This window comes from Propithecus coquereli, unplaced genomic scaffold (assembly GCF_000956105.1).
Source record: "Propithecus coquereli isolate 6110/MARCELLA unplaced genomic scaffold, Pcoq_1.0 Scaffold213, whole genome shotgun sequence".
Classification (NCBI taxonomy): Eukaryota; Metazoa; Chordata; class Mammalia; order Primates; family Indriidae; genus Propithecus; species Propithecus coquereli.
In genome coordinates this window covers 2,811,424-2,838,045 of record NW_012146412.1, presented here as the reverse complement: position 1 = coordinate 2,838,045, position 26,622 = coordinate 2,811,424, and the positions used below count along the sequence as shown (strand labels likewise).

The 26,622-nt window shown below is 45.0% G+C and overlaps 1 protein-coding gene across 2 annotated transcripts in view; it reads left to right on the top strand.

Annotated features, from left to right (window-relative positions):
* The window catches only part of LOC105810512 (chromosome unknown open reading frame, human C4orf19), an 89,499-nt gene that overhangs the window by 51,127 nt on the left and 11,750 nt on the right, over positions 1-26,622 (top strand). Inside the window, exon 2 of one of the 2 annotated variants that reach the window (XM_012644504.1) lies at positions 18,115-18,164. The exons of the other annotated variant lie outside the window; for it this stretch is intronic. The gene's annotated coding sequence lies outside the window, so the exon portion shown is untranslated. The remainder of the gene's footprint in view (positions 1-18,114; positions 18,165-26,622) is intronic. 2 annotated transcript variants of the gene reach the window in all.

Sequence of the window (26,622 nt, the reverse complement as noted above, 5' to 3'; positions counted from 1 at the left end):
CTGTAGTCCGAGCTACCTGGGAGGCTGAGGCAGGAGGATCGCTTGAGCCCAGGAGTTTGAGGTTGCTGTGAGCTAGGCTGACGCCACAGCACTCTAGCCCGGGCAAGAAAGTGAGACTCTCTCAAAAAAGAAAAAAACATCTAAAAAGGCCTGAGTCCCAAAAGAAATAATAAATATTCTAAAAACTCCCTAAAAGATTTTGTCTTCCATCTAAACAGGATGTTCCTATTACTATGTAGATTACACAGGAGGCAACTGAGTCTTCCTAACTTCTAGCACCTAACAGACAACCCAGCATTCCAGCCTAAAAACATTTGCCGTTAGAATTTACCCTTTGAGTCTGTGCTAAAGCTCTCCAGTTACAAGTTTTTCTTAGCTTTTTTCGTTATTTGCTGAGAAGAGATGAAAATAGCAACCCTCGGGAGCCAGGGAAGAGTCTTCCACATAGTCAGGAAAACTGATTGCAACTGGCTTTGCTCAAACCCACTCATCAGTCAGTCGTCGCGTTTGAAAGCTGCTTCTCGCTGGAGGAGGGAAATGGCTCTCCCAACTGAGCCACATGTGTCCAGAAACAGAATCTTTTGCAGAGATTCTGCTGTCGTCTTAATGATAGACATTTAATCATTGAGCATCTGCTGTATTCAAGGCATTAATCTAGGAGCTTTGCATGCCTTGTCTCTAACCCTTACAGCAGCTCTGGGAACTGTATTCTCCCCATTCTACAGCTGAGGAAATGGAGTATTGCCTCAGAGTCACATGACTATGCTAAACTAATTTCCTCCCACCTGCTTTTTCCAAATGTTAATACCCTTCTGGAAACTTCATACCAGACAACCCACCCACTTTAGACTGATTAATTCAGCAGGGCAAGGCGGGCCTTAGGGTCACTGTTAATTGAAAGTTAGTGGTGTGTGGCTGAGGGAAAATTGTCTGGGAAACACATTTGCCCTTCAAGCTTAAAACCCAGAAAGCTTGGGCCAGAGCCAGCCAGGACTGGCTGCGAGATTTTAGACTTTCAGAAATTTTGTGAGATTTTAGTAATATTAAAAATTAAATGATATTAAAGTACAATTAAATAAATTATATTAAAAACAAAGTAAATAAATACTCAAAGTTCATCACTGCCTAAATATTTTATTATTGTTATCTATGCTCTTGAGGTCATTTACATCTATTGTATTTGTGTGGTAGAAATACTATATAATGGTGTGCTACAACTCTCTTTACAACTTTGTGTTCAATTACTTAACATTAGTAGCTCAAAATCCGCCATGGCTGGAGCATTTACACCATGGAAATTGGCAACAGCTGTAAATCAGCGCTTGATTTATTGTTCTGTTACTTGTCTATGATTAAGAATGTGGTAAAGAAATGTTAATGCAAATTACACTTAAAAGTGTGTTGAGTCTAAAGCTGTTACATGAGAATAACACAGAAAATTCCTTGAGGAATTTTTCTTCTAACATTCAAAAACTATTATCAGATTCACAAAGAATTTGCTCGTGTCATTAACAAACAAGTGAAATTCCAACATCTATGTTCTTTGTTTCCCTCTCTTCTAAATTTGTTCACTTAAACATATCAACCAACATTCATGTCCAAACTATACATATTCATCAGTTAAACCCATAGGTTGACTATGGATAGAAGAGTCCAGCAAAACTCATTTAAAGCATTCAGTGAAAATCAATTGTCTATATGGAATTTATTATTTTTAACAAAGTTTTGTTTATTATTTGTAAACTGTGTGCTACACATCCCTTATTTACAATAAGCATTTTTTTTCCTGCAGAACTAGTTGTTAAACACTTGCCAGCGCACCACTACATGTAAGGTGTAACTGGTCTGCAAACTGTGCCCTGCCAGAACCACAGAGGAAAAATGATGCCTTCCCTGAAACAATGGCACCATTTTGAACATAGTTGAAATCAGGAACATAGCTTTCATCTCATTGTTAATAAAGAGAAGCTAAAAACTATGCTGACTACTTCTGGGCTTGAAATTTCCACATTTGCCCACTAGGAAGAGTGAATATTGTCAAGAAGCCTTCAAACTACCCAAAAACAGGTTATAGATAAATATCTCCAAAACGTCATGCATTTTGTGCAGTGTGTACATGTACCATATTTTGCTAATGAATATTATAGAATCCATTTCCAGCTATTTCTGACTTAAGCAGTGGGATTTTTTTCCCCCAAAGAACAGTAAATTAATGTACTTTACATGTTAGGATATCCAGCTGAGAAAACATTAAGGATTAAAAATTAGAAATTTAATCCAGTCTCATATTTACTTAGTTGAGTGAATTAAAAGTAGGTTAAGAGCTTGTCGATTTATGGTTTTCTTTTACTTCTACCCTGTACAACTCTCTAGAAATACCCTTGTGATCTATGAATTGTCACGCATATGCTTATATGCCCAGTTACTTAAATCTACTTTAATTGGTTTTGGATTACTTCCTCATTACATTCCACACTGCGAAGGTAGGGCTGTTCTGTTGATTTTAGCTTATAAATAAGCAAACATTCTTTGACCTGCAAAATTTTCTCACTGCCCTCCTTCTCACCTGACCCTTACAGATTATGTAATATTTTTTGGTTAAAAAAAAGAATGAATGAAAAAACAGCAACTAGGGATCCTTCCAATATTTTCTAGAAAATTGCTTTCCATTTGTAGGAGTTGGAGTACTTACATGGAAAGGATAAAAATAATACCTGGGCAAGTTCTGTTTGACTCAGATTTGAATGGTCATCCTAATGGAGACAAATGATGTCTGCAAAGTCGATTCCCTTAGTAACGTAGATGGATGGCCAAATAATAGTGGGAAATATTTACAGTGCACATTTTCCTAGCGATTATCAGGCAGAATTTTTTTCTGCTTTCGATATTTGGCATATGCCAGGTTCTTTATTTTCTTAGGATGTCCATTTTACCTAGCTCATCATAAATGATGCTAAAAGGAAACCCTGATAAAAGCTTTTGGCTTTTTGGAATTTTGCTGTTGTTTGGGGGAAAGCAATGCTATTTTTTTGTTTGGATTTTTCAGTAGCGTCTAAGAAATCAAGATGAACTAGTAAGCCATACAGCAATAGCAGTCTTTCTTTTTTGGTTTACTTTTGAAAAATCACTGCTCCAAGAAAGATACAATTTAAATCCAAAGTCATTGGCATTGATCAGACTAGATAGCTAATACTTTTCCTGAAAGATGAACTCACAACCATGACATTATGGAATCATGAAGCCTGAGAATTTCAGTCCCAAGAACCCATGTCCAGGAAGGTCATGCACATCCATTCTGGCTTGGCCCCAGCTGGGACCTCAAGTAGAAGCAGGTATCTTCTTAACCTCGAAGCCATCCCTCAGACTCTCCTTCCTTTAATCTGACCAGATGGTCCTGAATCTAATAATGGGGGGCCATATATTTAGGGCCAGTAAGTTAGATGCTTACTGAGCGCCCACTATGTGCATGATACTGGGTTAAACACTGGGCAGCTTCCTCACGGAATTCGTATTTGTCTTAGTCTGTTCAAGTTACCATAACAAAATAAGTTAGACTGGATAATTTCTGAATAATAGAAACTTATTATATTAATAGTTCCGGAGGCTGGGATGTCCCAGATCACGGCAACAGCAGATCTGGTACCTTCAGGGCTCACTCTCTGCTGCATAGATGGTGCCTAATTGCTATGTCCTCCCATGCAGAAGGGGACAGCAGCTCTGTTACATCTTTTTTATAAGGGCTCTAATCCCATTAGTGAGGGCAGAGCCCTCATGACTTAATCACCTCCTAACAACCTCCCCTCTTAATATTTTCACATTGGGGTTTAAGTTCCAACATATGAATTTCGGGGTGACACCAACATTCAGACCATAAGCAATAGTCTAATACAGAACAGCCTACAAGTAAGTGAAGATTCTTCCCTTTGTTCAACTAGAGTTGATTGAATACCTGTCATACACTAGCTGTTCCTCTACATACTAAGGAATCAACTGTGACAATTCCAACTCTTTTGTGTGAGAGGTACAAGAGGGTGCCGTGGGAGTTCAGAACCAGGACAACTAATCCAGCCTGCAGGCATGAAGACACTTTCTGGAAGAGGCCAAGATTAAGAGGTCAGAGTCAGCCAGTACTATAAAGAGGGCTTTCCAGGGAGGAGAGTATGCATGGCCAGTCCCAGTAAAAACTCCCCAAGCGTGAAAGAATTGAGGATTTCTCCTCTGTCCCAACACCTTATCATCCCAATCCCCACCATTATTTGGGATTTTTTTGCAGATGAGGTGAGGTCCGCAGTGATGCCAAGAGCCAGAGAGGAAGGAACAGGAAGTGGGGAAGGGGTCTAGGCAGGCGAGTCCCAGGGTCCCACCTCTGTCCACCTTTACCTGGATTTCTAATCTTCTTTCACGTCCGCTACAGCTGAGTGGTGTCTGGTCAGAAGATCAGTAAATCACTTCATTTTGATTCCATATTTATAGAAAACTAAAACTCACTGTTTCGGAACCTGTGCTTGTCCTCACAGTAACCTGAGAGATAAGAAAGGGCGTTATCGTCAGCGCTTCATGAGTGAGGACATTAGTTCCTCAGTGTGAGCGATGTGGCCGGGTCCACAGCTCGACACGGCAGGGCCACGGCTGGAGTCGTGCATCCTGGTCTTTGGGTCCCAGGCAACAGAGTACGGTGTAGAGGTCTGACATAGGGCTCAGTCAGAGCTCAAATCTTGGCTCTGCCACTTGCTAGCCAGAGGATATAAGGCAAGTTCCTTAACCTCTTTAACCTTTGCTCCCTCCCCTGTTAAGTGGGCTTTAAAACAGTACCTGCCTCCTAGGGTTGTTGTTAGGATTTAATGAGATAATGCACATAAATTGCCTGACACATAGTAAGCGCTCAGTAAATATATATTATTATTCTGCTTTTCATTATGAATAGGCACTCACTCAGACTCTGTGGTTACAAAACTGAGCGCAAAACTGAGAGACAGACACCTACACAGCTGACCACTTGGCTGGGTGTAGACTCCTCAGAGCACTTGGCACGGCGCTTTGATGGTTCCGTTTGGGATCCTAGTAGGACTTTGATCCGGGAGGTGGAATTTCACTCACCTTGAAAAGGCAAGCCCAGCTAAAGAGATGCAATTGTATTAGTTATCTGTTGCTATGTAAGAAATCGCCCCCAAGATATAGCAGCTTAAAACAACAACCATTTGTAATCTTACCGATTCTGCAGGCCGGGGATCCAGGCACAGCACGGCGCGGTTCCCCTGGTTCAAGGTCTCTCAGTCAAGCTGTCAGCCAGGGCTACGGCCGTCTCCAGGCAGGCCTGGGGGGTGGAGAATCTGCTTTCAGGATCACTCAGGCGCCTGTGGGCAGGTCTGAGAAGATCCACTTCCGCGCTTACTCGAGTGGTTGCTGGCACGCCTGGCTTCCTCGTGGTGTACTCAGTTTATCCTGTGGAGCTGGAGTCAGCAAACCTTGCCTGTAGAGAGCCAGAAAGTCAGTATGTTCGACTTTGCAGGTCATGTGGTATCGGTTGCAACTACTCACCTTTGCTGTGTAGCTCGAAAGCAGCCATAGACAATACATAAATGAATTTTGTAAATAAAATAAAGTTTTATTTACAAAAATGTGGCCGAAGTCCTACTCTACATCTCCACGAGGATAGTGGCATGGTAGTCACGTAGCTTCTCAGGGCTTTGTTCCCAATCTAACCCCACATGTGGGTTAGATTAACGTTTTCTTGGGGCTTTCCCTATTCCCCACAAATACTGTGATTCTAACTTTAACACATTGACCGCTACAGCAGAAAAAAAATGTTTTCCTTGGGGCCCCAGTGTTTTATTACAAAAATAGAATAAAAACTTCAAAAACAAAATGATCCTTTCTAATTTAATGAAAAATGTGTTATTTTTTATTGTTTTCTGGGTGTGAGTTAAATGCAACTTGAAAAATAGTTCTCTCGGCTCCCAAAGTGAAGAAACATGTGAGTTACATATGCTTCACGAGGCCCTGGGCTCAAAACTAGCGTGAGTTAAATACAACTCACATGGCAGTTAATGTGTTAACCTTTATTCATGGCAGTTTAATAGCCATTATTTGTTCTCTCTGTTGCTCTCTGCTAAAACTAATAGCTTAAGCAAGGTATCCAAATACTTTACAAGCCTCATCTAGGATGGGAGAGATTTAGGGATGGAGAACTTAACTGATGTGTTCAGGTCCCTCCTGTCAACACACGGAGTCTCAGTCATTCGTGGCGTGGCTGGCCAGCTGGGGGCAGAGTGATGGGCTCCCAGCAGCAGGGCCCCCACCTGCTGACATGAGAAGAGCTGGAGGCCCAGTGGTGTCATACTCATAGCTTCATGTAATTGAATGCCTGCCCTGGGCCAATACAAAGTATGTAACCCATAAAACAGTTCTTAAGGATCTTCATACATAGATACCTAAGGACTCAAAAATAGTGGCGCGTCTACACAAGGTACATTCTGTCCCCCAGAATTTCCTCAAACATAGTAATTGCACAGAAATCTGTCCCTAATATCTCCTTTTGCATTACATTTATGATGCACATACAACCCGGTTTTCCTGTAGAAAAACTGTAGGATTAGATCAAGGTTTCTCCGAGGTTGACAGAGGCCTGGATGACTTTTTGACCTTGTTTTTGAGGCTCTCACTTTATTAAAGTAGTAAAATAATGACAAAGCAGATTATAAATTTTTTTTTTTTTTTTTTTTTTCAGACAGAGTCTCTCTGTGTTGCCTGGGCTAGAGTGCCGTGGCGTCATCCTAGCTCACAGCAACCTCAAACTCCTGGGCTCAAGTGATCCTACTGCCCCAGCCTCCCAAGTAGCTGGGACTACAGGCGTGCGCCACCATGCCCGGCTAATTTTTTCTATATATTTTTGGTTGTCCAATTAATTTCTTTCTAATTTTTTTTTTAGTAGAGACGGGGTCTCGCTCTTGCTCAGGCTGGTTTCGAACTCCTGAGCTCAAACAATCCACCCGCCTCGGCCTCCCAGAGAGCTAGGATTACAGGCGTGAGCCACCACACCCAGCCCAGATTATAAAAATTAAAGACTATTTTAAATGCTTACATGTACAAATTTGCAATATTGTACACATGCATAAAGGCGATAGAATTTTCCTAAAGTATTAATTCACAGGAAATGACAGATTGATTATGGGAAAATGGGTCCGAAGTTTAAAGATGAATGGTGAACACTGTCTCTCCTGGATCCTGTACTGACACGGTAGTCGAGGGTATGTACCTGGAGGTACTTGCCAGGAGTCCACATTCGAGGCCTTTCACTGACAGGAAGGAAGCCCCGGTTAATCGAGCTGCTGTGTCTCATATTCCCCGTGCACCTCTGCAGCGATAGGCTTGGCTGTGTGCGTCCTGTCAGACTGAAGACTCCACGGTGTAAATGCAAAGCTTAGATTCTGGCAAATCAGTACAAGCCCTGCGGAAAACAGTATGGAGATTTCTCAAAGAACTTAAAGTAGACCTCAATGGAGTGTAACTGCATTGCCCGCCTGGGCCCAGTGAGGGGCCTTTGCTGTGACCTCCCTGAGCCCCGGTGGGTGCAGGAACCGACCGCACCACAGCTGTGGCAACTTGGTCGCTAGGTACCGCCTGAATCCATTCTGTCGCAGGCGCCCTCACATGCCCTTAGTGAAAGAACGTGTACAAGACCCTTCACACGTCTGAGACAAACCTCTTATGCCACACGTGTGAAAAAACTGAGACAGAATATGGACGTTGTAAATAGAAAAGATAACATCCAAAGGGCACTGGAGCAGATTGACGGTCCACCATTGCCCCTGGGGGCCCAGCTGCTAAAAGAGACACACCTTGAGGCCAGACACCGTGATTCCCACTTGTAATCCCAGCTAGTCAGGAAGCTGAGGCAGGAGGATCGCTTGAGGCCAGGTGTTCGAGACCAGCCTAGGCAACAGAGCGAGACTGTCTCTACAAAAAATTTTTTCTAATTAGCCAGGCATGGTGGCGCATGCCTGTAGTCCTAGACACTCGGGAGTCTGAGACAGGAGGACCACTTGAGCCCAGGAGTTTGAGGTTGCTGTGAGCTATGATTGCAACACTTCACATCTTGCCGCCTCCACCTGGGCAGAGCTTGTGCTGCAAAGAGAGAGAAAATGATTAACTTGATAGGAACTGAGACTTTGGCACTGACTCTGTGGGGTCTATTGGGTGGGGTCTTTAACTATTTGGAAAAGGAGTGTTTCTTCCTGGTAATTGCTGGGCAGGTTTTCCTTGCACTATCACCTGGAGTTTTGAATTTGAATAGCAATAATGTTTTGTGGATCCAGCATTTCCTGGTTTGTGTTGGAGGAACTTAGCCTCCTGGCTGCCAGGTCCTAGGTCATCTTCACTTCATGTCTGACAAAAAGAATGGGCCGGGCTGGTGGCTCACACCTGTAATCCTAGCACTCTGGGAGGCCAAGGTGGGAGGATGGCTCAAGGTCAGGAGTTCAAGACCAGCCTGAGCAAGAGTGAGACCCCATCCCTACTAAAAATAGAAAGAAATTATCTGGACAACTAAAAATATATAGAAAAAATTATCCGGGCATGGTGGCGCATGCCTGTAGTCCCAGCTACTCAGGAGGCTGAGGCAGAAGGATCACTAGAGCCTAGAAGTTTGAGGTTGCTGTGAGCTAGGCTGACGCCACGGCACTCTAGCCTGGCAACAGAGTGAGACTTTGTCTAAAAAAAATAAAATAAAACAGTCACTATGAACATTATGTATTATCAGGGAAGAGGTAAGACACATAACGCTTAGTGAAAAAAACATGTGTAATGATCAAATCAGGGTATTTAACATATCCATCACCTCACCCATCTATCATCTCTTTATGGTGAGAACATTCAAAAGCCGCTCTTCCAGCTACTTTGTAATAGACTATAGCTTACTGTTATTACAATGTGTAAAAAAAAATAAAAATTTAAAATCGCCAAAAAAAGAAAAGAAAAAGCAGGACATGCTATTTATATTTTGTGTAAAATTAGTATGCAGATAGACATAAACTAAAACAAACCTTGGAAAAAATTGAACACATAACACAAGGTTAGGTTGCTATGGTATTTTCTGTGCTTATATGTGTATGTGCTTGTGTGCATAATTACATCAATTTTTATATGTATATTGTATATAGACTATATATTATGTATATACAAATATATAACATAATTTTTAATGAATAAAAGGTCTTACTTTAAGCACTTGGAAAAGATCAGAGATATCTCTCAGCACAGCAGGTACAAAAAGAAATAAAGTTTTTATACTTTAAAAGAATACTTAGAATTTGGCATATACTAGGGACTAAACTTTACAATTCACCAATAGATGAGCGAATTTTACCCTCTGTACTGCAGATGATTGTGCTTTACTGAAGCAACCAGGATTTTTCTTTTTTTCTATAGAGATTCTAGATCTAAATCACGGTTTTGTTCCCTTGGTTTAAATGGCGTTCCTCTTTGATCATTACTTTACACAATGAAAAGATATTTCCTTGTGCGAAGTAGTGGTTAACTTCTCATAACCTCGGACAACAAAGGGGCTCCTGTGTGAGGACGCAGGAATTCCTCTTGGAATACAGGGAGGGCTCCCAGCTGACTCGTTTCCAAGGAAGGTGTTGCAAAGCTTGCAAAGCTTGTTCAGAGAACCGAGCCCAGCTTGAGCTCTTTGCTTCCCATTCAGATATTGACCCTGCTCGGGGCTGGGGGTGAGGCCAACCCATCAAAGAAAAAGGGAAAACAAAGCTGAATGCATTTACAATTTACAAGGGGAAGTTAATTCTTGCAAGCAGTGTTAGTGCCAACTCAAGCTTATCATATTAATATTTAGAATTCAACTGCACTTGGAAAGAAATTTTGTTGTTATTCCTCTCATGGAAGTTAAAGAAGGTAACTCAGACCATCCACTCTGTTGTAAACTCTGCATAAAAAGCCTGTCTGCGGGTAAGTCCCAGGCTGGCGCCGTTCGCCTCGACTAGCTGTGCTCTTGCCCCACCAGCGAGTCCGGCGTCATGACCTGCAGATCTGCAGTCAGGCCCTCCCTGGCATTCAGGGCCCCGCAACCTAACCCAAGCCCGCCGTTGTGGGTTGATGCCACCGTGCTTCCTTTTCCACCACCCACACACCTTCCCCACCAGCCACCTTCCTCACATCCTTACCTGGTTGGGGGGATTTATAGAACCATATAAAGTACCTACGAGTGGCTCTGACCTGATCTGGGCTTTGCGTAAATGCTGGTCCCCTTTCCCTTCTTCTTTTTCCCTTTGTGCAGAAATTCCCCTTCCTGTTAGAGGCACTCAAGTTCTAGGACAATGACAGGTCCCTTAACAAATGCTGGAAAACAGGGTAGCGAGGAGAGAAGTGAGAGGGGAGGAGAGTCTGCCTTCCTCCCCATTGAAGGGCCCCTCTCTGCCTGCCTGCGCACTGAATGCTCACCTGCTTATCCTGATCCACGTGTTATCTGTACACCCCCATGAAGGAAGAAGGCACAGAGAGGTTGAGAGATTTGCTCGAGGCCACACAGTGTATAAGTGGAGCTAAAATCCAAACTCAAGAGTTTCTGGCTGCAGAGCTCACCCCTCTTCCCACTACGCAAAAGTGCCTCCCCAGAGATTCCCAGAACGCTGGTCCCCGCAATATTAGACTCCAACACCTGTGGGCTGCCAATCAGCATCAGGAGAAGAAATACCTATTCCGAGTTCAGAGGTGGCTCCACTTGAAAGCTAAATTGCTAACAAAGTAAAAATTCCACTCCACGGACAGATAACTTAGCTGGTTAAATATCAAGCAAGATTTCTATTTGCTAATAGACCTGGACTGTGATCCTTTAGGGGTTTAATGTTGTGCTTGACAATGCTGAAAAACCACCATTTAAGAACATCTCGACCAGCACCATCCAATAGAACTTTCCATGATGATGAAATGTTCTGTGTCCACACTGCGCAATACAGTAGCCACTAGCCACATGCAGCTTTTGAGCACTGGAAGTATGGCTGGTTAGTTTAACCGAGAAACTGAACTTTTAATTGTATTTAATATTAAGTAATTGAATTAGTTACATGTGGCTAGTAGCTACCATTTGGACTGCACAGCTCTAGAGTATTCTGAAAGGTTGACTGCCGACCCCCGTAGTCGTAGCACTCTGCCTCTACTCTCTGTTACATCACCGGATCATTCTTACGTTTTACTCACCGTGCGAGAGTGTAAGCTGTGTGTCTTATTCTTCCTGCTGTGATCACTGCGGTACATGAACTGGCCCACAGCACTAGACGTTTAATAATTAATGTAGGTTAAATAAACAGACGTGAGGTGGCTTTTTCAGAAGCACGACTGTTACTGCTTTCTGTAATCTAACTTTTTCTCATGGCTTCACTCTTGTGAATAAATTGGTTCCGAAATCTTCAAATAAAACCCCGACTGCTCACCTGTAAGCACATTTCTCTTTTCTCAAAGGAAATCACAACTTTTAGCTAATTGTTTTGGTATTTGCGTCTTACTCTCCAAATGAATGTTTCTATTAGCATTTCTTGATTTTTTTGTCCGGTGTTAGATGTTATCTCCCACCAAGGAAGAAGATAATTCACTACCACTTCCTGCCCCACCACACAGAAGGAATGTTCCCATTCTCCACCGAACCCCGCCTCCTTTAATTTTGGTTAGTTGAATATTACCGCTGTGTAAATACTATTCACAGAGAAGACAGGTAGTGAATTACCATTATATTTCCTTTCCTGAACAACTGTTGTCTGGAGGCAACAAAGGCTCATTTTCATTTACTGAGTGTTCTGTATACTTCCCACCGATTCCACCCCAAATTCTTTCCCTATTGTATTATGTAAATCTTTTCTCTTTGGGACACTTTATTCTGTCGGTTTCATCTCTTAAAAGAAGGCTCTCCAGAGCCGTCTCACCTCTTCCCACCTGAAGGAGGTGTCCTTTCGACCATGTGTACACGGCGGCATTCTGGGATCTCCCAGCACCTCGTTCTGGGGATTACCTTGTCTCTCTTCTCTATTTAACGCCCTATTTCCTGCATCCCTTGTCATCCCCTTTGGGTTTACTCCCTCATTGTTACTTACATCTTCCAGTAGCCTCCTGGGGAAAAGCGTATGGCTGGTAAATGTTTAGAGACCTTTCATATCTGAAAATGTCTTTATCCTACCCTCGCACTGAATTGGCAGTTTGGCCAGGCTTAGAATTTTTTGTTGTGTAAGTGTCTGTGTGTTTAAGAAGTCCAAAACCATTCTGATCCACAGCTCTTTGTATATCATTGTCTGTTTTTTTGTTTTTTATCTTTCTGAAAGCTGTAGGATCTTCACCTTTATCCTAGTTCTGAAATATCACAGCGATACGTCTTGGTGTTGATTCTACTTTTATCCATTGTGCTAGGCACTTGGTGAGTCCATTCGGTCCAGAAACGCATGTCCTTCGATTACGTGAAATTGTCTCAAGTTATTTTGCAATGAATAACCCCTCCTTTTATTTGTTCCATCTCTCTAGAACTCCTGTTATTTGGATATTGGACCTCCTGGAATGGCCTCTATTTTTTTTATCTTTCCTATTCAATTTTGTATGTCTTTATCCCTTTCGCTGATTTATGTGAGATTTCCTCTCCTTTTTCTTCTAGATTCTCTTTAGAAATATTCATTTTTGCTGTCTTGTTTTAATTTCCAAGAGCTTTTTTTGTTCTCTGACTTTTTTAAAAAAGCCTTCTGTTCTTTTTGGATGCAAGTGATATGAGGATATTATTGTCAATGGTTTAGGGTTTGGTTTTGTTTTTTTAAGTTTTCTTCCTCCTACTGTTTGTTTCCTCCAGGTGCTTTTAGTTGGTTGGTTGGTTGGTTGATTGGTTGGAAGGCACAGATACTGCTCCTTTTATTGGTTGGAATGAAACAGCTACTGAAACAACATAACTTTTCCAAGACACTATATGTAATAAACATACAGACCAAAGTTCTGAAAGAAACTGGGAGTGATAGAAATTAATCTAACTTGAAAATCTAGGAAATCTTGAAAAAATAGTTTTCCAAATTTGCTTCTTCTTCTGTGTTCCCTTTGACACCACCGCACACCAGGCTCTTTTCGTCTCATCGCTGAATCCGAAGGGTCAACGCTGAGCAGGTCTTTCTGTACCCATCCCTTTTAATTTTCTCTGCTTACTGCTGGCAGGTCATGCTTCCTAACATTGCTTTCATCCCGTCATTTGCTGCTCAAGGACCTTCTCCCTTTGCCAATCACATCATGTTTAGTCTTCTGGGCCCACTTCCTAGGGCCCCAAAAACCTGGCCACGATGCCATCTTGATCGTGTTACCCCCGCATTCAAACGTGGGTCTCTCCCTTGTCTTTCACACAGTCGTGTTCTGTCCTACCCTTTTGCTGTTACTGAACCTGTCCTCTCTGCCTAACTCGTTTCTTCCTGTCTCTCATGGCCCCAGCTTTCCATACGGCCTTCCTGGGCAGCTCGACTACACTTGGACTGCTTCTTTCCTTCACATCCCGTGATGCTTGGCTCTGATTAGCCTCTACCATGAGGTGCTCACCAGGAACAAGCCAATGCCATGTCAGTGCCAACTTGCCCAACAAATGAATTATTCACACTTGTTTCCACGTATGGAAGCGTATATATTTCCAAGGCACCAGCGGTGTACCCAAAATGTTTCCTTTTGAACAGATTTATTATTTCAAAAAGTCATCCTGGGAAAAATTAGAACTTCTTTGAAGTATCATTTTATTTTGTGGTTATTGTTGTTATTTCAATAGAGGACCTTTATATTGCTTGCAGCTCATAAAATCATCACTCCATTTCTGGATATTGTTAGTTTCATCTTAGAAGTTTCTTGGATAGATGGACCATGTCTTGTACTTCTTTGTATAACTGTGCACAGAGTAGGCACTCATATTTGATAAAATTTATATATAATATATTCCTGAGATAAACTATAATATAGGATTAAAATGCTATAGTTCATTGAATATTAGATGTCATCAATTATAACATGTGCCATTATCTTATGTAACATGAAGATAGAAAATAATGCTGCCACTGTAACCATGATGTGCCAATGATTGTAAGATGCATTCCAATTCCAGAGATGTTAAAATGTAAATGAATACACATGCATCTTAGATTTGATAAAATATGAATATTGTTATATTATAATATTATACATTGATATTAGGCATCTTTAAATTACCAATGATATTTTAAAATCAAATTTTTAAAAGAAATGCAATGTACCACCTATATGCAGTCACTGTGCCAGGAGATAAAATGTGCCAATGGAAAAAAAGGCCAAACTCTGTAGAGTAACTTTAAATAGATTTACTCTGAGCCAATTTTGAGGACCATGACCTGGAGCCACGCCCAAGAAGCCTTGAGCAAATGGACTCACTGTGGTTGGGATACAGTTTGGTTTTATACATTTTAGGGAAATGGGTTACAGGTAAAGTCACAAATCAATATGTGGGAGGCGTACATTGGTTTGGCCTGAAAGGGTGGGCCATCTTGAAGGTGGGGGGCGGGGCTTATAGGTTATAGGTGGGTTTAAAGATTCTTTGGCTTGTAATTAGTTAAAAATAAGAAGCTTTGTCTAAAGGCTTGGAATGTTTTAACATAGGAGCTGTTTATCAGAGATAAGCCACCGGACATAGATTTGTTGTGTAAATTGAGGACCTGCAGGTTTGTCTTAAATAGCCTTAGGCCTGTTAATGGGTTACAAAGGATGTTCCAAAGAAGGGAGGGGGGCATGATGAGGCATGTCCGACCTCCCTCCTCCTGGCAGGCAATTTAGTTTCAGGATATTCCTTTGGCCACAGAGGGGGTCCATAGTCAGCCGATGCGGGGGCGAGCCTTAAGATTTTATTTTAGTTCACAAATGTATATATAAATAATGATGAAACCATGGCCCCTCCCTAGTAAGAGTTTACAGTCTACTGGAGAGAATATTATATAAATGAATTACATACTATAATCCATGGCAGAAAGTGATTAGTGCCATGCAAGAGCTTAAAGAGTATGTAGAAATTTTTTTAATGGAGTAATTACCTTTATTTGGGATTTTTTTTTAAAGTCTTAGCCAGGTGGGGTGGCACACACCTATAATCTCAGCTACTTGGGAGGCTTAGGCAGGAGGATGCCTTGAGTCCAGAAGTTCAAGTCCAGCCTGGGAAACATAGTAAGACGCCCATCTCTTTAAAAAAAAAAAAAAAGTCTTCCCAGAGGAAGTGGTATATGAAATGAGTTTTGAAGGATGAATAAAATTTTGCAAAGTATTGATTGGCATGGAGGCATGCTCACTAAAGGAAATAATATGTGCAAAGGTGTAGAAACAGGAAAGCATTGGAATGTTTAGAGAACAGTGAAAAGTCTGGTTTGGCTAGAGATAGAAGTAGCTAGCGGAGTTTCAGAGATAAGCTAGGAAGGCCATTGGTGCCGCGTTGTGGAAAGCCTTGACTGCATAGCTGAGGATGTTAAAGATCTGGTAGGCAATGTAGAACCACTTAAGGCTTCTCAACGGGGGAGTGGCTTGGTGAGAGCTTTTCTTTGCATGGTTCGCTCCATTTCATGTTTTAGATCCCAGTTTAAACACAACCCCCTCAAAGGGCCCATCCCTCACCCTAAGTTCATGTATAGATTCTCACCTATAACTACAAATTACCACCACATCCCACTGGTTTCCTACAAAGCACTTATCACTGGTTGTGACATCTGTGTGCCAACCACATGGTAAGTTCCATGGTGGGGCAAAGCGAGTGTTCCGTTCACCTTTCACACTCTCAGCACCCTGCATGGCACGTCATTGGTGCTCAGTAATGTCTCACATTCGTGCGGACATTCAAGAGTGGCTTCTAGCAGACAGCTCAGTGCCTTATTCAAAACAAAAACATGGATTATGTGAAATTATCAATTCACAAAGGATGCACTCAGATAGGAGGCCAGGAAACTAGCCCTGGCTCCTCTCCACTGACTCCCCTGTGTGACCTTGGATGAGTCACTGAAATTGAGACCGCTTGTTTCTGCATCTTTCAAAATATGGGTTTGGAGCAACTGACTGCTGAGGTCTTCTGTTCAGAAATGCTACATCCCTTATGCAAAATACGAGTCTGATGCTTAGGAGACAAAGGTAATGGCTAGAGATTTGTTATCAGTCCTCTGCACAGCATTTGAGACCATTGGACTGGTCCCCATTCTCTCAAGCTGTGACACTGTAGAGTCCCAGACCTCAAACCTTTTCTACTGCTTGCTTGTCTTTTTGCCCAGAACCCTTCCCCCCATAAATGTATATGTTCAAATCCCATGATGCTGTCTTCTCTCTTCTCATCTCACTCCTTGGAGTGAGTCCTAGTGCTCCAAGTAAATGCTCATCCTTCCTGAGTCTCCTCTTTAAATACCAAGCAATCCTGAGTATTCACTCTTCCACACATACGGCCGTCATTCTATGGGTCACGCCACGTGGGGTCCCATACAATCCAGTTTCCCAGTACCTAGCACAGGGCTTATCAAACAGCAGTTCAGAATTATTTGCTGGCTAAATAAGTAACACTCCATCCTTTCCTGCCTCCTCTTTGTCACGTTCCCTCCGCCTGAAAGGCCCGCCCGTCATACCTGGTCATCACTAGTCTTCCATACGCCACAATTCTTCTCGTCTTTCAATGCATGGCTCATGTTCTGTCAGCTTCTCGAAGCTGCCAAGTTACACAATCTCCCAGTCCTGAACCACCCCAGGATTTTTTGGCGTTCCTTCAATGGCATTGCTTGTGGTCTGCATGATATCGTGTGTACTTATTAGCTTTTTTGCCTTCTTGCCTTTTTGCCTGCCCCAACTAGAGGGTTCACTTCCCGAGGGCATGGGCTTTGCTTTTCTCATGTCTTCCTTTCCAAGTAACATTTGAATTGAATTACAAGTACTATGGTAAACATTAAGAATAATAGAATCATGTGACATTCGAGCAATGTATTCGATTTTAAAGAGTTACTGAACAATAAAAAAGAATACCAAGGGAAAAGATGTTGCCAACAAGAATATGAAATTGAATCACTGAAAGGGAGTAATCTTTCTAACATTGTATAATAAATTTGAGACGCAGCTCATTCTATCAATATGTAGTTTACTTGGGAGTAGAGTAAGAGCCTTTCTCAAAAAGGTTGTATCTATATATAGTAAATTATTCTAATAATCACAGAGATGGTAAAAATCTGAACATTTACTTTATTAAGTTCTATACATCATTATTCTCATTATAAGCAAAGACATCTTCTAAATTACATATTTATGAAATGCTATACATTTATTCATTGAAACTTTGCTTGATATGTCCCCAAAAAACAAATACCTTGACATTTTTTGTTTGTTTGGTTTGGTTTTTTTTTTTTAGTTGAAATTTTACCCATCAGAGAAGAGGCACATTGTCATGCAATGTTTATCAACAGTAATAACCACTAGAGTGTCTTAGTCTGTTCTGGCTGCTATAACAAAATACCATAAACTGGGTGGTTTATAAACAACAGAAATTTATTTCTCACAGTTCTGGAGACTGGGAAGTCCAAGATCAAGGCGCGGGAAGATTCTGTGTCTGGGGAGGGCCTGTTCCAAACAGCTGTCTTTTCATCATAACCTCACTGGCAGAAGGGACAAGACAGCTCTCTGAGGTCTCTTTTATAAGGGTCGTGATTCCATCCCAAAAGGCTGTACTTCCTAATACCATCATATTGGGGATTAGGTTTCAAAATATGAATTTTGGGGGAAATACGAACATTCAGACATAGTGGATAGCTTTGGGTTATTGAACCATTCCAACACGCCAGGCGTGAGGTACACAGCTTACGTGCAGCACCACTTAAACCTCACTACAATCTGATTTTATAGATGGGACAACAACATGGTGGTTAATTGGTTGCTGAGTGTCAGGAGCTGGGCTGCAAACCCTGGCATGACAAATTTACACCCCTTGCCTGTCTGGGCAGCTGTTCCGGGCCACAAGCTCCCCGCTCACGTCCCTGCCCAGCGCCCCTCGGGAAACACACTCATGATGCGGCCCGGCCGTGAAAAAGAGGCAACTCGCAGATCTCAACTTTCAACTTTTTTTTGTCACAGGAAGAGAAGTTAAACTTCTAGAGAAACCTAAGGGACAATCTCTATAACAGGTAAGCCATTTTATTTTATTTTATTTTTCTATGCATTGGGGGCAGGAAAGTCTATTCTTTCTACTTGTCATTAAATTTTCTATCCCTCAGTCTCTTACTACAGTTTTTATCACCTAGAATCTTGAAGCCAGGAGGCAGACCAGTCCCCACAGTCTCTTTCTGGCTCATTCAGGTTTGAGTAGAATCTGAAATTTCCGTTTTACTCTTGCTGTTAGGGGATACAATTGTCAAACATGTGATGGGGCATGACTCAACCACGTGTTCACCCTGAGAGATTTCCAGTCAGTCTGTCCCCACCGGCAATGTGGGGTTTCTCCAGGAAAGACCACGCCCACAGGACAGTGGTCCTCAGAGTAGGGTCCCAGGACCAGCGCATCACCCTACCTGGGCACTGGTTAGAAATGTAGTTTCTCAGACCCTAGCCCAGACCTACTAAATCAGAAGCCCTGGGGTGATGTCACCCTAGGTGACTCCGGTGCACTCTGGAGTTTAGGAGCCAGTGTGTTAGTCGGTTTGTGTTACTATAAAGGCGTGTCCGAGGCTGGATAATTTGGAAGGAAAGCGGTGGTCTGGCTCCCAGCTCTGCGGGCGGTACAAGCAGCGCGGCGTGGGCAGCCGCGTCCGGTGAGGGCCTCGGGGAGATCGCGCTCGTGGCCTCGTGGCGGAAGGTGAGGGAGAGCCGCAGTGTGCAGGGGTCACTCGGCGAGACAGGAAGGGAGGAGGTGCCAGGTTCTTTTTGACAACCAGCTCTGACAGGAACTAACGCAGTGAGAACTCACTCGCCCCCCCAGGGAGGGCGGTGATCTGTTTCCGAGGGATCCACCCCCACGGCCCGGACCCTCCCATTAGGCCCGGTACTGGGGACCCGATTTCCACAGGAGGCTTGGTGGGACGGAACTAACGTATCCAACCGCAGCAGCCGGGGGTTGCCAGACCTCGCTCCCCTTTAGTCTTCTCTGGGTCCCCTCCCCAGCCCCCCTACCATTTCCATCTTGAGCCCACCTGCAGTACGTTCTTCTGTACGTTTCTCCGTAATGGAGCCGGCCCGTCCTCTGCTCTGCGTCTCCTGGCAGTGCTGTGTGCGCCATCCTTGCTCTCCCTTGCACATTCTAGACAGCCAAGCTGCCGCCTTTGTGCAAACCCGATCTTGCTTCGAGGCCCGTGTCATCAGCCTCCTCTGTCCTTTTCCCTGCTACTCGCCACCATGCGGGACTTCCCCGCTGCGCCAGACCCGCACCGTAGGCACGAAGCCTCGTGACTTCCTGCGCTGTCGTCAGCCCCACCGCCGCTGCGTTTCCGTCGCCCTCTGTGGCCACGTCCAGGGCCATGCCATTAACCCTAAACTCTAGTGTGCCGATGGCAAGGCGTCACCTCTTACGACTCCAGGTTCCTCACGCTCAAGGATGCCAGGTCGCCGGCCACCTTTTCCCAACCTCGTCAGGCTCTCCACCCAGCACCCGCCTTCCCCTAGCCAGGCTCTGGCCGCGCGGCCCCAGCTGTCCACGGCGGACCACGGCCGCGGCCCCTCTCGCCAGCACCTCGAGACCCGGGCCCTGTGGCCTTGCACCTCAGCCGGGGCAGCGCGACGACCCTCTCTCCGCGGGCCCTCGCAGGCTGCCGGCGCTGCTGGGAGGGGCTGGCGCCAGCTGCAGCCGTCTCCGCTCGCTCGCTCGGCCGCCTGTCCGCGGGGCGCCCCCCACCGCGCCCCAGCCCGAGTCCTTCACGCCCGCGCCAGCCCCGCCGCGGACACCTCGCCGCCACATGGACAAACTGGAGGCTGACGGCGCCGGCTCCCCGCCCCGCGCCTAGACACGGCCTCACCTGCGCTCGCCGCCGCCCCCGGGACGAGGGGAGTAGCCCCGCTTCGCCGCGATCTGGGCTTGACTTCCCAGCCCGTTTCTCTCGGCTGCCTGGTTCCGCCTCGGCTCACCCTCTGCTAAACAGTCCTGCCGTCCTGTACCCTTCGGTACCGTGACTGCTCCCCGCCTCTCCCCACCCCAGCCACGCTCCGTAAGGGCCCTCCGTCCTCCCTTCACTCCCTGCCGTCCTCACCCGCCGCACCGACACGCTTCCGCCCCGACTTCCCGCCGCGAACCTCCCTTGCGAGCCGCGTGCTCTCCGTCCTGCCTCCTCTCTGCGGTATCTGACGACGCTCCGAAGGGAAGACTCCTCCGTCCACCTCCCGCTCCTCTCCTGCTTCTGGGTTATGATGCCCGATTCCCTCCTCCCCTCCCAGCGCCCTCCCCAGTCTTCCCTGCAGACTCTCCTCCACCTGCTAGGAGCGGACGACCAGGGTAGGACGCTGAGCAGGAGACGCGTGGGGCGCGTAGTTGAGAAGGCAAGAAAGACGTCAAACAATTCACTGAATAAAAGGCGAGGTGAGAGAAGACATGGGTGCACTAGCAGGGACCTAAACCAGCTGGTTTCGATCAGGCGGGGTGAGAAGGCAAAGGAAATAGCCCACGACAAGGTCCTTCACCAGGAAAGAAACACAAAGTTACAGATTTGCAAGGCCAGTGCAGCTGGCGAAAGAAAGGAGAGATGCTGCACTAGAGTACTAGAAAAGATGATAGAAAACTTTGCCCTTTATTTTATAAGGTTCTTACTAGTTTTAAGTGAGTTACTACAGTCGATACTCATGATTCACTGTAGTTATGTTCTATAAAGTGGCCTTGAACAATGAGGTGATGAATACTGAACCATTGCTCCCAGAGGAAACACAGGGTTGAGTTCCTGCAAGCCTCTGGTCATAGCATTTTCATTGACCGATCAATACACAGCCTTGTTTTATATGTGCTTCTATTTAAAGGCACCTTATTTAAATATGTGTTGTTAATTCATTAACATTGAACTCAGGGCTAACAGCACTATAACTCACTTCTGAACAAAGCGTATCTAACACACATATTTTCTCTGTAAGGCACACTGCAGCCGTCTTGCACCTAGCAACACTAGACAGCACCTGAACACTACGCTTGGGGTCCATTTTAAATAGTGACATCACCAACAAAATGCAAAAAAGAAGGGGGCAGTGAAAAGAGACACCTGTTTAAAATATGGGGGCTGAAACAAGAAGGTACAGCATCACCTCGTTTGAGCTCAGCTAGAAACATACACAGCAGTTGACTTAAATTTTTGCCACTCTCCCCACATCCATGAATGGCCACAGAGCACCACGAGTATTGATTCTGGGGTTACAAATAAATTCTAGTAAGTAGGTGAACTCGCAGATACAGAATCCACAAATAATGAGAGCCAACTGTATAAGTAAAGCATAAAGACTAATACCTGGTACAAAGAAGGACTATGTAGGTTTGATATTTCTATCATCATCTTCATTATCATATGTTATTAAATATCCCGAGGGCATTGGACACCTCTTACAAGTTTTAGGCAAGGGGGGGATACTGATTCAGATTCACAGTCTAAAAAGATCGTGTGACTTCTGTGTGGCAAAGGTGTTAGAGGGAGACACGAGTGTAGCTGGCAGTTAGGAGGATGTTGCACTCATCCAGGTGAGAAAGAGGGTGGTGTTTCAGAACAGGGCAGTGGCAGCGCACGTGGCAAGAAGAGGCTGGGTTTAAGAGATACAGTGCAAGAGGCGGCATTCCCGCCCTTGACCAAATTCTCCCTGGAATGCACTCTGGGAATCCACCAGCACCAGTCTGCCCACAGGCCTTTTCTAGTCTTCCTAAGGTTACTCTTGAACTCCTTGTCCTGTATGACATTATATGACATATTTGCATCTAGTGCTTATAAAACTATATTAGTCATCTATTTATATATCGGTCTCCCTTCCTGGACTATAAACTCTTTTTAGATTCCTGGAATCAAGTTCAATATTTGGCACATAATAGGTGCTCAGGAAATATTTGTTGCATGAATGGTTGGTAAGTCATTTAACAAACAGCAGAGATCTTCTACTATCTCTTTGTGTCTTAGTAATTGGTAGAATGTCCTACCCCCATACGTGTCAGGGATATTTGAGGCCTCGAAACCGTGCTCAGTCTTTCCAAGTGCAAAAGCAATTTTTACTCCACTTCAGAGAAACATCAGGGTTCCAGTTCTGCACACATAGGTCATCTACAAGTATGGGACAATTTGTACTTTTTTTCTTGTCTTGTTACCAGTTTGTGCTTTCAGCCTTGAGTCCAGAAACACGTTTATAAAATAGGGTGGCTGGATGGGGAGTTTTCTGAGATTCTTTCTGGTTTGGGCACTGTATTAGTCTGCTAAGGCTGTCATAACAAAATACTAGAGACTGAATGGCTTAAACAAGAGAAAATTATTTTCTCACAGTTCTGGAGACTGGGAAGTCCAAGATGAAAGGTGCCAATTAATGCGGTTCTGGTGAGGGCTCTCCTCCGGCTTGCGGATGGCCACCTTCCTGCTGCATCCTTGCGCGGCCTGTCCTCAGTGTGCTCTAGACCCACCAGCACCACCGTCTGCTCACCGTGGCTCACGAGCCTTTTCTAACTGTCCCAAAGTTACTCAAAAGAGAGATCTCTCTCTCTTCCTCCCCTTAGGAGGCCACCAATCCTATCAGATTGGGACCTCAGCCTTGTGACTTCACTGAACCTTAATTACCTCCTAAAAGCCCTATCTCCAAATATAGTCACATTGGCTAAATTTGGGGAAGACACAGTTCAGCCCATAGCAGGCACTGTGGGATTCTAGGAATTACACTGAACTAGTTCATTCTAAGTATGTGGTCCTGACCTGTACTTGCTTTTAAAGCTATCATTATTTGTAGCCTTATAGGACAGTATCATATAAACTTCTTTCCGCATGCCTTCCTCTAAAACTTCCTCAACATTTTTAGAGCTTAACATTGTCCAAATGCTTCAGGTTTCTCCTAGACTTCTGCCACCTCCAGGATAAGGCTACTTAGCAAAATTAGAGACATGTCCCCATTCCCATGTGGTTCCAGGGAGGATTTGGTCAGAACATTGCCCATTTATATTCAGTGTCTAAAAGTGACTAGACACCCAATGGTTAAAGAATATTCTTACAATGACCATGAACATGCCAGCAGCCAGCATTTATTAAGAGCCTACTATTTGCCAGACACAGTTTGCCAGGCCTGTCACACGTTTAAATCATGTGCTTCTCCTAAGAACCCTGAAAGCCTGGGTGTTGCTATTTTCCCCATCTAATGGTTGGCAAAACTGAGATTCAGAGAAGAGACTTACGCAAAGTGTGTCCCAGCTTATAACACTCCACATTTTGACTTCAGAGCCCACTCCCATAGTTGCAATATTCGACTGCATTCTATGTACAGGATTTGTAAGTTCTTCCTCCTCTTCTAACCCCCTCTAAGAAAAACCACGCTGTTTCTTCTCTCTATACTCTCACACAGAACACCTCACTTCCAATGCCAAATGTGTGGGTTTTTTCCACACCAAGCAGCAATTCTTCAACTATCTGGACACGCAGCTGGGTGTCCCACGATTTAATTCAATTCTTACACTATCTACCTGGCGTTAGCATCGGACCTCACAAGTCAAGGACTCAGTCCCACAAGACTGCCCCACTGCAGATACCAATTGCACGTCCAGACCTTCTGGTACTTACTGACCACCTGTACATCAGGGTTCCCCCGACTCCCCTCCTCGGGCTCAATAATTTGCTGCAGTGGCTCACAGAACTCAGGGAAACACTTTACTTACGCTTACCAGTTTATTCCAAGGACACAGGTGTACTCGCAGCCAGATGGAGAGGTGTACAGGGTGAGGCCGGAAGGGTCCTAAGTGCAGGAGCGTCTGTCCCCGTGGAGTTGGGTTGCGCCCCCCCTCCCAGCACGTGGATGCAGTTCACCAACCCAGAAATGCACCAAATCACACCGTCCGAGAGTTTCATAAAGCTTGATCTCCAGGACGCCCCAACGCCTTCCCAGAAGTCAATAGATGGGGCTGAAAGTCCAGCTCTCCAATCACTTGGTCTTTTTGGTGAGTGGCCCCACCCTGAGGCTGTCTAAGGGCCCTGCCCTAAAGTGACCTCATCCCTGCAGACTACGGGGGAGGGAAAGGGGCTCATTATGAATAACAACAGATACTCTTATCGCTGGGGAGACTCCATGGGTTTTAGGTGTTCTGTGCCAAGAACCAGTGGCAACCAAACATATTTCCTAATATACTGCACCCTCCTATATGATTTCATACATAAATTCTTTGACCAGCCCTCTGGTCAGCAGCCATGAAAATGCAAGTGATCATGCAGTAATGCCAAGGGTGTCTCCGATGATTCCAAGCAGAGAACCTTAGTGACGCTGAGCTTCCTCTGTAACTTGACCCAAAGTCAGGCAGATGAGCCTCACGAGCTGCGCTGAGTTGAGTTTTCTCAGAGGATATTACTGCAGTGCTTGAGTGTGATGGAAGAGGGTCCTCTGCGTCCCGTGAGAAAAAGACATACAACTGCATGTGTTGAGTGAAAAAATATTCATTTCAAATTTTAAAATCTTCTTCTCCAGTAAACTATGTTTGCATTATCTGAGAATTCTCTAAAGTACACTTGTCCATATTCTCAAAAACTAAAAGCCGCCGAGGAGGTCATGCCCTGACCTTGTCGGCTGGTGGGTCTGCATCTCGGTGCCGCGGGGATTGTCCCCGGACACCACGCTCGGTTTGGCTTTGAATGACGTGGTCTATCGGTTCATCCAAGAACCAGGTTCTACCTAAGTAGCAGACTTCGGAGAAAACGTCTAATTCTGTATCGCTGAAAATCTGTGGTTGTATACGGATGACGTGTAGGATGAGTTGAGCTCTCTCTGGGGTCTCAGCCACTCTCTCTCTCCAGAGCTATCTGTGATAACTTGCGTGACTTCCTCAACATATATATACTTCGAAAGCACGTCGATAAGCACTTGGGGATATCTGGATTACCAACTACAGGAGTTTTAGACATTTTTCTTAAGGTGTTGAATTGGAGCCTCACGAGGCATTTAGGCATCTTCCCAATACTATGTTGATAATGGGGACTGGGTTAACGGCCCGATGCCTACACCAGTAATAGGAAGTACCTTCCGTATTTCAGCAGACATGAGGAACATCTGAACTTCTTTTGTAACCACACGCACACCCATGGCTGCTGTGGAATATTTTCATGAGAGCACTGGAAACGGTCAGAAGGTCTGCGTGCCCCTCACCCTTTCTCCCATGGCAGTTCTAGAATGTCAACACTAATATTCAGGAGGAGGTTGGGTGCTGGGAAGGGAAGCTAGGAGGCTTGTCCTGAAGTGACACTGCACAGCACGCAGACCGCTCCGAGCTGGGAAACGGAAGAGAACTTGACGACTGCGGGCCAAAGTCCTTCCCCAGTAAGCGGCGACATGCGCATTACAGGGTGACGATTTTTGCAGAGTTCGAGACTGTGTATTATTTAGTAACTTAGACCGAAAACCTTTGGCCAGGATCTTATCTGTGGTAGGCAGGATCCAGCCAGGACTGGAGACCCCCTCCTTTCAGAGGGAGTTTTAGATGGTCATTTGGTTACTCAGGTATTGGAAGAGCTGAGAACCAAATGAGACGGCGAGGTAACACAGAGACTGTCCGGGCAGGAAACACTTCCGCCTGCCAGCGAGACAGAAGCAGACGCCGGGCAGTGCCTGGAGCCAGGCACAGGGCTGCCGAGCTGGGCCCGTGGAGGGACGCGCTGCTGGGCATTTAGAGCTGCAGAGGACATGCGGTCACTGCCAGGTGGGCAGGACACAGTCCCGGGCAGACAGAAGGGAAGAAGGGCTACCCCGGCTTCTCCCAGCTTCCACAGAGCCTTCCGTTAGTGGGGCCTGCCCAGGTCCAGAGGGCGAGGGGGCCTCCGCAGTGGGGAGGTCTGAGAACCTGAGCTGACCGAGGCAAGGCAGGCAAAGGGTCTGAGAGCAAACAGGCAGTGGCCACCCAGGGCCTTAGTTTGTTCCAGCTACTCCCCAACTATCAAACATTTAGGTCGTTCCAGTGAATTCCACATTATCAGATGCTTGGTTTATTCCAACTGTTCCCTGCGACAACCCCCATAGAGAAGGATAATCGGTGGAACATAAATCAGAAAATGTTACAATGCGAATTCTGAAAAATGGACACACTTCTTAGACACTGAAGAGAACAGGTAGAACCGCAGCATTGGGGAGGGGATTGGGAACAGCAACTGCAGGTGTTGGTTTATGACCAAACGTTTTTCTAACCAAACGATCGTGTTGGCCAACTTGGCTGGGCCATATGCTCTGTCACCGAAAGGAGTCGGCCCCAATGGCAGGGACCCCACTGGGATGCCAGGGGCACACCAAGCCACGAGGGCTCTTAGGGGCCTGGTCCTCCTTCGAGCAAAGCTCACCGAAACCAACCAGCGACACAGCAGAGCGAGGAGGCCTGGACTGCCTTGGTGTCCCTGAAGCAGGAAAGCTGTGGCTGTCAAAGTGGGATCCGCAGCCGGCAGCCTGGCTTGTAGGAAACAAGTTGGCAGGCCC